Genomic DNA, 12,487 nt, shown 5'->3' on the forward strand with positions numbered 1-12,487 from the left:
AGCTTTCTCATGGTGGCCTGGCTTGTCCTATGGTAAGCTTTGCAACCATATCTGTGTATGGACAAACATAAGTGGGGCAGGGAGCCGGCCCTGTCTGGGTTCCAGGATACAAGATTACTTAGGTGGCTATCCTGGGACCTGGGATACAAGCAGCTTTCCTTGGACCTCATGAGTTGGAAGGAAGGTCCAGGGTTGCCTCCTTAGTCGCCTAAATTGGCTGAAAGCAAGGCCCAGCTAAACTTTGTGGGGAGGCTTCTTGCTGGTGGAAACTTTGATAGCCCGCGGGAAGCACGGTAAAGCGCACCTCTCCCCAGGAGCAGGAGGAGCACCCATTTATAGAGCCCAATGCAGATGGTGGAGTCTGAGTAAAGTGTGCTCATATCCCACAGCCCTCACCTATGGGAGATTCTCTTGTCTCATTATCAGCTGTGCTCTGTGAGACTCTTATCATCCCCACTATACAGACAAGAACACTGAGGCCAGTTTGCTGAGAGCTGAGCATATGTGACAGGAAGAATAGAAGGGCCATAACAAAAGTATAGACATGGGGAAGGCACATTTCAGTGAGGATCTGCCTGGTCCTCTCCTTCCCTACTGTGAGTTCCTCTTAAGGATGGGGCGCCATGGCCAGGTGTGATGGCTCAGGCTCGTGATTCCAGCCCTCAGTGAGAGGCTGAGGCAAGAGGATCAACAGTATGAGGCTAGCCTGAGCAATAGAACCAGAGCCTGCCTTCCTCTCCTCCCCCAACACAAACACAAGTACACAATCACAGCAGCAAAGGCCCTGGCTCCCCGGATGATGACTGTTGTGTCTGGGCACCAAATGTTGTGTTTTTTAAAAGCCAAGGACATGTTTTATAGAGCACAGTATGGTGAGGTAGGATGGGTGCCTTGGCGGGCCCATGCTGAGCCATCCCTTCCCCCTGAGGTACCGGCCATACAATGGGTCTAGTATGGACTAGAGTTTATTTGGGGGCATGGGAAGAGGAGTTGAGAAGGGAGTGGAGGCAGGGAGAGGGGACAGAGATGAAGAAAGAGAAAGGAAGAAGGAAGAAGGAAAAGGAGCGGGAAGAGGAGAGAGGGAGAAAGGGGTCAGGGAGAAGGAGAGGGTCAGAGAGTCAGAAAGAGTAAGAGAGAGGGAAAGCCAATCAGTGCCTTTTTTTAGCCAACCAGGCCTACCTGGCTGTTGCTAGGTAACTGTTGGGCGGAGCATAGAAGGAACTTCAACAAGGACTGCATCCTATGAGCTGTAGACTGAAACCCTCCCCTCCCATGAGGTGCTCTTGGGTAGTGTTTTGTCACAGCGACAGGGAAGCAGACTAGAGCAGTAAAGCATCCATTTGGGCTATGGGCCCAGGTTTCAAATCCTGTTAAGCTGACAGCCAAGATTTACCACCATACCTATCACAGTTGGTTACAATGTCAACCTGCCATAAAGTAGAGTCACCTGAATGGGGAGCAACACCTGATGACCTGTCTCAATTGCTTTAACTACTGTGGGAACACACACACACACACCACACACACACACACACACACACAGACCACACACCACACACACACACACACACACACACACACACACACACACACACACACACACACACCACACCACACATACACACCATACACACACCACACACACACACCACACACACACACCACACACACACACCACACACACACCACACACACACACACACACACACACACCCCTGAACTGTAGCAGCCCCTTCTGGTAGCAATCTAGACAAAGCAAGGCAGAAGAAAGGCACTGCCTTTGCTAGCTGGACTTCCCTCTTGTCCTGGAGCTGACTTACCCTGCTGCTGCTGCTGCTATGGTGATGATGCTGATGGTGATGATGATGATGATGATGGTGATGACGATGATGATTCCATCACTGATTCCAAAGCCAGTGTTTCCAGGCTTCCATCATGGACTGGGGACCAGCAGCTCTCCAATAAACACCCAGGTTTTCAACATCAGACTGGGACTGCCTATGCATACAACCTTGTGGCCCGAGGAACTAACTGGTTGTTAGCCTTCTCAGTGACAGCCACTGTGAGAGTCAACCCTCCCTCCTAGTGGCTGGCACCTTCCACCTTGTGACCTAGAAATAAAGAAGTCCCCCTGCCCCACGATGGGAGGCAGGGCTGCCTGCCTTTACCCTTCTCGGAGAGCATGCCACTCTGACACCACCACTCCTGCGACTGTCCTTTGCTGACATCAGAAATCAGACGGAAGGCCTGTTGCTCTCCAGGAGTCCTCCAAGCCTTTGTACGGGGGGGGGGGGGGGGGGGAGGAGGTTGGGTAATTATCATGTTCTAATCCCCCGCCCTCTGCCCAATGTGCAGATGTATAGATGTCGGTTGGACTGCCCAAACCCAATTCATGTAAGCCAAGCTAAGAGATCCCTTTTTATTATATATATATATTATATATATATTAGCATTGACTTTAATGTATATATGATTATAATGAAAATATAGACCATTTATGTTCTCTCTCTCTCTCTCTCTCTCTCACACACACACACACACACACACAAACACACACACACACACACACACACACACTCAGCTCTTTTCATCTAGGGAATCTTGCTTAAAATAGTAGGGACGTCAAATGTCTCCGCTACCTCTGTTTCTGCACCTGCAAAATGGGGCTGTCAAGTTCAAGAAAGACAGAGGTCGTAGCAGCTCCAGGACTTCCAGGACTTCAGGGCCACTCTCCTGAGTCTCATTCTACAGGAAGACTTCAGACCAAGACGACTGCACAGATGTGGCTTCTGCCAGGAAATTGTCCTGTGGCATCTGATTGAGCAGGATTTCTTTTTTTTTTTTTGGTGTGGCAAGGCAAAGCTGGGGAAAAAAATCTCTTCTAGCAGAGATGTTTTTTAAAAATCACATTTCTTTATTTATGTGTATATATGCATATGCACCACAAAACACATGTGGAGGTCAGAGGACAACTTACAAGGGTCCCTTCTCTCCTTCTGCGGTGTGGGTCCTGAGGAATGTACTCAGGTTTCAAGCTTGGTAGCCAAAACGTTTGCCCTATGAGTTATCTTGACGGTCCTTTTGAGGAGGGGACCAAGTCTCACTATGGAGCCCAGGTTGGCCTTGAACATGCAATTCTTCTGCTTTAACCTTCCTTGTGATAGATTATAGGCTTGTAATGCCATATCCAGCTGCAGAAGATCTGTTATGTTGGTGTGTGATGAGCCCAGAGAGGGTTAAAACAACATCCAGGGGGCTGGAGAGATGGCTCAGCAATTTAGAGCACTGACTGCTCTTCCAGAGGTCCTGAGTTCAATTCCCACCAAGCACATGGTGGCTCACAGCCATCTGTAATGGGATCCAATAATGCCCTCTTCTGGTGTGTCTGGAGACAGCTACAGTAGACCTAGATAGATAGATAGATAGATAGATAGATAGATAGATAGATAGATAGATAGACAGATAAAATCATTTTAAAAACCCTAACATCTAGAAGTGTAGATAGATGGGTGGATCTATTTGCTAAGTTCTTGGGGAACTGGCAGAAGGCAGATGCCATACAGGTGTGGTGTCTGGATGCTCATGTAATAAAAGGTAATGAAATGGCCGCTGTTTTACAATCAGGAGCAGGAAAAAAAATCTCAACTGCCCAAGCAAACAAAGCAATGAGAAAACCTTCCAGTCAGGTGCAGCTAGGTGCTAAGACCAACTGAGCTCGGTGTCTCTTTCTCCCTGTGCATACAGCTTTTGCGTCCTTAGTTTTTGGACAAGCTTCCAGGGGGGTGGGGGGCTCCAGCCTTGCCTTGCTACACCAAGATCAACAGAAAAAAAGCTTCCCCTCTTCTCTTTGGTTCTGAATAAATCTTTGGTTCTGAATAAATCACTTCAAAATCAATCATTGTGGCCAGAAGTGTGCAGTGGAAGGCAATCCTGAATTCACAGGCTGCCTCAGAGTTGAGGCAGAGTCCGTGTTACAAACAACAAACTAAGATGCTTTGCACAAGGGGATGTAAAATAATGCAATACCACCCAACTGCTGCCACCCTCTACAGCCTGCTAAGTCAGATGCTCTTCTCTGTACCCCTGGCAACCTCCACCCTTACATCTGCACCATGCCCACCACCCCCACCCCACGTCCTAAAAGCCACCCAGTCCTTAGTCTCTCCCCTCCAGGCAAAAAGAGAGGGTGGTGCCCGTGTTACCTCATTAATCTTGACATCTTGTGTCACCTATCAGGGGAACAAGTAACTCCTTTGATCACAGCAAAAGAAGAGAATGTTTAAAACACAGCCCAGGAAGAATCTCCTGGCAGAGGCTGCCAAGGCAGTCACTGGCAGGTTCGAGGTGGAAACATGAATTTGCAGCTGCAGCCTTGCTTGTATATCTGAGTTCTGTTCCAAGGAGACAGTTCTGTCCCTCACCTCTCAGCCCTGCAGCTGCTTTAGCTAAAGGAGCCAGGGATGGGTCCTGGCCAAAGGGATTTCCATAATGACCGAAGTCAGAGCCTTTGAGGCATCAGGAATCACAGCCTGAAAAGGCTGTGTCCAGTGGGAATAGAACCCTAGGCTGGGAGTTGAAGCTCTCCTGTGTGTACCAGACTCCCACCCTCCCTGACCCTACTGTCCCTTCCTCTCTGAGCCTCAGTGTCCATTCTGTAGTAGGTCTTGGGACAGAACTGTCATCGTGGCATCCATTGTGGTTTCCTACACAGTTGCCATCCACCTGACCAGTATTTACAGAGATCGCCTTTCCGGACAATTGCATTGCATTCATTATGGAAGTGAGGGTCACATCTTCCCACCACTGACAGAACAGCATCTGCACACCGTAAGAGAAGCCACACAAGTAAACACACTGGAAAGCGACCTGCCATGCCGTTTTTCTAGATCCCAATGCTGTGACCCTTTAATACAGTTCCTCATGGCGTGGTGACCTCCAGCTGTAAAACTATTTGCATTGCTACTTCATAACTGCAACTTTGCTAGTTAGGAATCCTAATGTAAATATCTGTGTTTCCTGATGACCTTAGGTGACCCCTGTGAAAGGGTCATTCGACCCCAAAAGGGCTCTCACCACACAGGTTGAGAACCCCTGCTCTAGAGCTTTCTGTAAATGAAAAGCAGCAGAAGCTTCCACTCTCTGCAGTGAGGCCCTGACTGACAAGTACATGGCCCCCTGTGCGAGCACCCCAAAATAGTGGAATGAAACACAAGTATAAAAGCCAAATCCAAACTGGAATCTGGCAAGTTTAAGGGGGGGGGTCTTGGAAGCTTTTCCTGATGCAGCTTGGGGTGCATAACTCAGTTAGGGATCAGGGCATTTAGGGACCAGCCACTGGGTCACTTCCGCACTGGAACAGCCTGGACCAGAAGAGCTACAGGCCCTCCTGGTGCTAGCAACCAGGTATGCACCAGGCATGTGGAGAGCAGCGCACATCTAATCCTAAGACCCACAGGCCTAAGACCTCACTTGGCAGCAGCTGAGTCCCCCAGGGCCCCTTTGGCTCTAGGCCTTAGGCCCTGATTCTGAGATGTCCTTAGTTACTTAGGAACAGAGATAAGGGGCAGAGGGAGGAGCCAGAGGAGCCAGGTCATCCCACAGCTTTTATTTCCTGCTTGACCTCAGCATTGTGACTCCTTTCTATTTCTCTGCTTAAATCTGAGTGGGTCCTGGGCACGCATGGGGTCTGCTTCCCCCAAGGGGTGCTGGGCACCATCCAAGAACTATTGTTTAGATGTCCTCTCTCCATCTGCACCAGGACAAGTTACCTGATTCCCAAGTCCAAGTTCAAAGCAAAAATGTGAGCCATTTGTTACAAAAGGTTACACCGCACTTTGCATAAATACCCCACGTTATTAAGAATACATCAAGACAGTGATATAGGAGCGTCAGACCAATCGTGGGTCTCCGAAGGACTGCAGAGGTGAGGTAGTGTGCTATATACCCCAAAGACACCCCTAGATGATTTCCGTGGGATATGGTTGCTGTTGCTATAACAAACATCTAAGGTGACCAGCTTATAAGGAAGAAATATGTACTTTGATTCATACTTTAGAAATTGCAGGCGCCTACAGGCAGACAACTCATCCCATTCAGCTCCTTTTGGGGTCCAGTAGGCAAAGGTGTGGGGGCAAATGGTGGAGGAAGCCATTCACAGCACAGCCAGGAATCAGGTAAAAGAAAGTGACAGGCATCCCCGTCCCAATGTCCCCGTAGAGGACACACCAGACCCCAGCACTTGAAGGTGGATCTTTGTGAGTTTGAGACCAGTCTGGTCTACAGAGTGAGTTATCTGATCTACAAAGTGAGTTACAGGACAGTCAGGATATACAAAGAATCCTTGTCCTGACAAACAAACAGTCAAGGAGGGAGACAGGCAGAGGGATGGCCAGAAAGAGGAAGTCTTGAAGATAAGAAGGTGACAGGGATGGAGGGCTTCTGTGGGCAAGATACTGCATCTGAAAGAATCCAGTGGGAACATCCTTCCCTACAGAGAAAGCCAAGGCTTGCTGAAAGCCCTCAAAAGCTGGGAGAGGAGGAAGGCAGGGGACAGACTCCTTCCTGCCCTCAGAAGAGGCATAACCTTACTGTGCCCGGGTGCCAGACTTGAGTCCCCAGAACCTGCCTCAAATTTCCTAATGTGTGGTCATTTGTTCTAGGGAAAGTATATCCCTTTCAAACAGGGAAACTGAGGAAGTGAATGGAGGCTGTGAGGGCTTCAGTGTCCCCATCCACTCAAAGGACACAGACTAGGACTCGAGGAGAGGTGTTTCCTCAGAGGGGAATAGCCAGGTGCTAACTGCAGAAAGAGCCAGGCGAGCCACATCAGACACACGTGCACATGTCTTTGGCATGGAGGTACTTCCCTTGCCTCCTCATGGACCCAGAGAATATCCCAGAAGCATCTTATCCCATCTGTAGACCCATGCGGCCTCTGTCACTCCACCGGCAGGGACTCAAGAGGTCAAAGAAAGCATTGTGAGAGGGAGTCGCTCTGCACAATCCAGCTGTGCAGAGCCGTGCAGTGAGGTGAAGGCAATAGAGCCAGCAATGACCCCAAGGAGAAGGGTAGAGTCCCAGGGGACCCCAAGCTAGACATAGTAATGCTGTAAATGTCACCCTGAAATATGATGACTAGTTGATTCTGTCCTCACAACAAGCTAGAGACCAGTGTGCCATTTTGAAAAAAAATATGAGTGTTTAATACGCCACCCCCACGCCGTGCACTTGGAACGGAACCAGCCCAGATTGGGAGGCTAGGACTTCAAGTTCTATTCGTGTCTCCTGTGACCTCGAGAGCCTTCCTGTTAGCAGAGTTACCAGGCTGGCCTGCCCTGATGCCAGGCTCCATGGTGGCGTGCCTGTCTCAGAATCTCAGCCTTGGCCTCTGTGTTGTATCACATCTCATTTGAAGGGAAGCCGCTGGTTTTCAGAAGGTTGGAAATATGCGCCGAATGCTGCACTCCCAAGGCTTTCTGTCAGAATGACAAATGCCATCCGGTCCCCTTTGCCTTGCTGGGAACTTGTTTGAAGCTTCTTTCTTGCCCGCTTCCCGCAAACACCTCTTCTTTACCTACAGACACCATCAAACTCTGGACACCATGCCAGGAGTCCAGTAGAAGATCCGGTGTCTCTGCAGAGAGGATGTGGCCAGGGGTCATCACCGAGAACAAGAATAGAGGGCACCGGCCGCTTCCTGACCTGACAGCTCCTTTGAGGGAGCCCAACAGCTAAGAGCTTATGGCTGTCAACTGGCAACTCTGTATCAACACTACAAATCTGCGGCTTAAACCAACAATGTAGGGTGTGTACCCACATCACCCGTGGCTTAGAGAACTGGGGACAGAGGAGTCAGCATGGGTAGTTGAACGGTGATTTGAATGAGGCGGTATTGGAATGCTTGCTCCACAGTGTCCAGGAGGCTTAGGAGATGTGTGGCCTTGCGGGAGAAACTGTGTCACTGGGAGCCAGCTTTGAGGTTTCAAGCGCTACCATTTGCTCTCTGCTTTGTGCTCTCGGTTTAGGAGGCCAGCGCTCAGCTTGCTGCTCCCCTTGGTGCCTGCTTGTTGGCACACTTCCCCACCATGGTGGTGATGGATTCATCCCTCTGAAACCGCTGGTCGGATTAGTTCTCTGGGCTTCGGCTTCATGCTCATTGAATCAACCGTCTGCCCCATCACCACCTCAGCCCTGAGACACCTCAGAGAGGGCAGGAGCCTTAGGTTAAAACCTCGGCTCTGATCACCAGGGTACACATCAGTCAGTAGCTTTCTGCTTCTGTAAGGAATAAGTCAGGTAATCAGAGGAAACGGGTTGGACATGGTGTCACTTACCTGTAGTACATCACTCAGGAGGAAGTGGAACCTCCAGCGAGGGCTCAGCCTTATCGACATAGCAAGGTCATGTTTCAAGGGGGGAAAAAGAGATGATAATAATAACAGCAAAAGAAAAGAAATAATAATAACAAAATAAATACAAACAAAATAACAACAAAAACAAACAAAAAAGGAAATAATAGGGGGCTGGAGAGGTGGCTCAGTGGTTATGAACACTGACTCCTTTTCCAGAGGTCCTGAGTTCAATTCCCAGCAACCACGTGGTGGCTCGCAACCATCTATAGGGGGTCTGATGCCCTCTTCAGGCAGACAAATATATATGCAACAGAGCACTCATGCAGTAAATAAATAAAATTTAAAAAAAGGAAATAATAATAACAACAACAAAAGGGAATGTTTATTTATTTTGGCTCACAATTTTGGACGTTTCATTCCATGGCTAATTTCCTCTGGTGATTTGAGGTACATCATGGTGCCAGTAGGTGACAAAAGCGTTCACCTCGCAGATGAGATGAGAAAGAACAGGGCTGGAGCACCAGTGTCCTCTTTAAAGGCACATCCCAATGACATCACTTCCTTCCAGGCCTAAGCTCTTTTTTTTTTTAAAAAAATTATTTTTATTTTTGTGTATGAGTGTTTGCCTGCACAAAAATGTGTGCAGCATGTACACGCCTGGTTAGAAGAGGAGGTCAGGGTCCTGTAACTGGAGTTACAGATGGTTGTGAGCCATGTCTTGTGGATGCTGGGAACTAAATCTGGGTCCTCTGCAAAAGCAGCAAGTGCTCTTAACCACTGAGCCACCTCCCCAGCCCTAGACCCCTTACCTCTTAAAGGTTTTACCACCTCCCAACTTTGATGGGGACTGCATGGTCCTTGGGAGGTGCTTATGTAGACCAAATCATATTTTCTGCATCCATCCATGCACACATGAAAGTAAGGACATGAAACCTAAAGACAAATTTTGGCAAGCTGTCACTACACAAATAGTCCTGGGACAGAACCCCTAAGATGAAGAGCCAGAGCACCCTAACCCTCTGAGACCTCTCAATGTCTCCCTCCAGTGAAAGGCTCCTCGCTCCCCAGAAGGAAAAACCACCACCTCAGTTTCCGTTGTTATCCTCATAACATTCCTCAGAATTCGTGATGGCTGACTTTCTATGTCCACCTGCCTGGGTCATGGGACGCCCAGATAACTAAATATTCCGTGTCTTCGAGGGTCATTTCAGAAGAAACAGCAGAGTTTTGTGGACCATGTGAGGAAGTGGGTTGCATCATCCAGTCCTGCTAGAGACTAACAAAGAAAAGTAAAAGAGGCTGGATTGGCTTTCCTCTGCCTGACTACTAAGCAGGGCCTCCATCTTCCCCTGCCTTGAGTGTTCCCTGTTTTCCAGGCCTCCGGTTTGCAAAGGCTGTGGGACTTCATAACTGCCAGAAGTTTGTGAGTCCAAACCTTTGGATAAACCCCTTTATAGAACTGTGTTCCTGCACCCTCTTCTTTTTTGGGGGGGCGGGGGGACGGTCTCCTGCTGTCTCCACTGCCTTTACCTCTGCACAGTCCTGCGCAGCTGAGTCGCACAGAGCAATTGCTTCTCAAAATGTTTTACCAGCCCTTTTAGCTTCCTGTCACCTGGAGGGCGAAAAAGACTCTGTGTGTCTAGAAATGTGGCACTTGTTCGCTGTATTTTACCATGGCGTCTGCTTGCGTGGTTGTGAGATATCCCGGTGACAAACGGGTCACCCTTTACTTGGCTGTTGGCTGTGAGTGGGCATCTGGGTGCTCTCCAGTTGGGACAAGGTTGAAGACAGTCTTGCTGGGGCAGTTCCAGCTGGTCTCCAGGGGAGTGCCTTGACTGTCTTTACAGTCAAGTTCCTCCAGGGGGATTTTCAGTCCTTGCCTTACAGTTTATCGGGGCGGGGAGGATAAGTGCATTTCTTAAGTGGTCTAACAAGTGAGGAAGGACTCCCCCACACCCCACCCCTTTCTTTCCAGTTCTTAGTAGCGTCTGGAGTGGCCCTGGGAGATCTGGTGTGCTCTCCTTTCCTTAACACAGTAGACAGAGACGCCTCCAACGCCTTGAGACTCACCTGGGGGCACCTCAACAAACACGAGGGACAGTGATGTAGGCAACATAGCAACTTTTTTTCTAGTATTGTCTCTTGTGAAAGCTTTGCCAAGTCACGGTGGGCCCCCCCACTCCCCGCAACCCCTGAACTGCTGCCTTTTTCCTTGGTCTCTTGCAGCACAGAGCGCTGGGTTTTGAGCGCCCTCTGCTGGGCATCTAGTGAACGGCCGGATAAAGTCAGCCAGGAAAGGAACAAAGTTTGAATTTACACGTGTATTACACATGGTTTAGAATTCATACGTGTATTATTTACACGTATGAAATTGTCAGAGAACTAGCTTAACCAATATAATATGACAGTGCCATGGCAGGTACATGGGATAGACAGATCTTATGCTTACCAAGTGGAAGAGTATTAGATCTGTCTTTCTGAGGAGAAATTAAATGAGATTATTAAAATCATTGCAAGGATGAGTGCTTCATAAACAGGCAGCGTTGGTCAAGATAAAAGTAAAATAAAAGACAATGTTTAACAGAGTCTACAGGATTGTTTAGAAACCCAGAAATGCCTGCGTAAGAGACCGATGGGAGGGCACATCAGTACAGAAAAAGATGTATCCGGCTTAAACGTCTTCCAAAGGAAAGCCTGTCACAGTAGGAGGTGGTAAGATGTGGCATATGCATCAGAATACGGTGAAGTCATGAAAACCAGACTGTAATAATGTTATACCCATAGAGAAATGCTAGTTATGTTCAATTGTGCTTTACAAAGTGGATCACAAAACCATATACTCAAGAACTCCCTCAGTTCAAGCCGTCCCAGGTGCCCCTTCCAGGTTGTATACTGTGTGAGAGAGGTGTCCTCTTTGGGTTTCTTGGAAAGGGACAGGTGTGAGCTTTCCACAGATCCTACAGGAGGAGACCTCACAAGCCTGTATAAGACAGTCATTTGGGGGTTGCCAAGAAAAGAGTATGTGATCTTGGAGAGGCTGCAGTCCTCTGTGGAGGAGAGAAGACAAAGCAGAGAAAAGCAGGACAGAGCTGTGTGTGATCCAGTTTGACCAGTAGCTAGTCCACTGCTGGGATTTTCAAAGAGCAGATTCTTTCCCTGTCAGGTTAACTTGTGGTTTTGCTCCTGTAACAGAAAGGACAGATCCACACACTCCAAACACAAAATCTTCAGCTCACTTACTTTCATCGAGCCAATCACTAGAGATGGCTTTTATCCAGATGCTTGGTAGTAGGCTCTGGCCTAGAGCACTGACCTTCCACTTTCCCTCCCTCTTCTGGGCTCCACCCTGGCTCCTTTGCACCCTTGGAGACACAGGGCTTCCTCTGAGAAGGCTCCTCCAGCCACCTGGCTGAGGCACAGCATCCTGTCAGAGTTTCTGCTTGTGCCGTGAGTGGCTGCCTGTCATGCCAGCGTTAGGAAAGGCACAGGGCCTGTCCCAGCCGCAGCTGCATTCCGTTCTCAGGCTCCAAAGACATAAAAGTGCCTTGGATATTCCTGTTCTAAGAAAACGGGTGCATAGGTACCTGGCTAGCAGGTGTGTCTGTGTGGATCTGGTAGAGTCTGGTAACTGTGGAGGAAGGAGTTTTTTCCTTTTATTGTGGGGCATGGCTAGCTGGGCCAAGACCTTTTTCAGAGGACACACTGCAAGTTCAACCAGGCTTTAGTTAGCCCAGACCACTTCTCCCATGATGCTTCACTTCCCACATGATCACTTCACCCTGAGGGTACTTTTATCTGGAACCAGCTTGAAATTATGCACTACAACTTGAATACCAGCTCCTAATGGGACACTTAAGGCCAAGGACATACAGTCAAAGTCAGAGCAAACCCAAAATCTTGGAGACAGTAAACAGGGCTGAGATCAGGACTCAGAATGAACAAATTCTACGGCTTGCTTGGGCCAGACAGATGGCTTAGGATAATGTAGGCCAGACCCAGATGGCTTAAGACAGCACTGGCAGGAGGGACCACATGGTGGACACTCCTAGCATTGAGCAATGCTTGCCAGTCCCCAGAGTCTATCATCACAGATGGGGCTCATCCATGGAGGCCAACCTGCCTCGGGGCAAGGCCTG

The sequence above is a fragment of the Arvicanthis niloticus genome, chromosome 18 (assembly GCF_011762505.2).
Source record: "Arvicanthis niloticus isolate mArvNil1 chromosome 18, mArvNil1.pat.X, whole genome shotgun sequence".
Taxonomy (NCBI): domain Eukaryota; kingdom Metazoa; phylum Chordata; class Mammalia; order Rodentia; family Muridae; genus Arvicanthis; species Arvicanthis niloticus.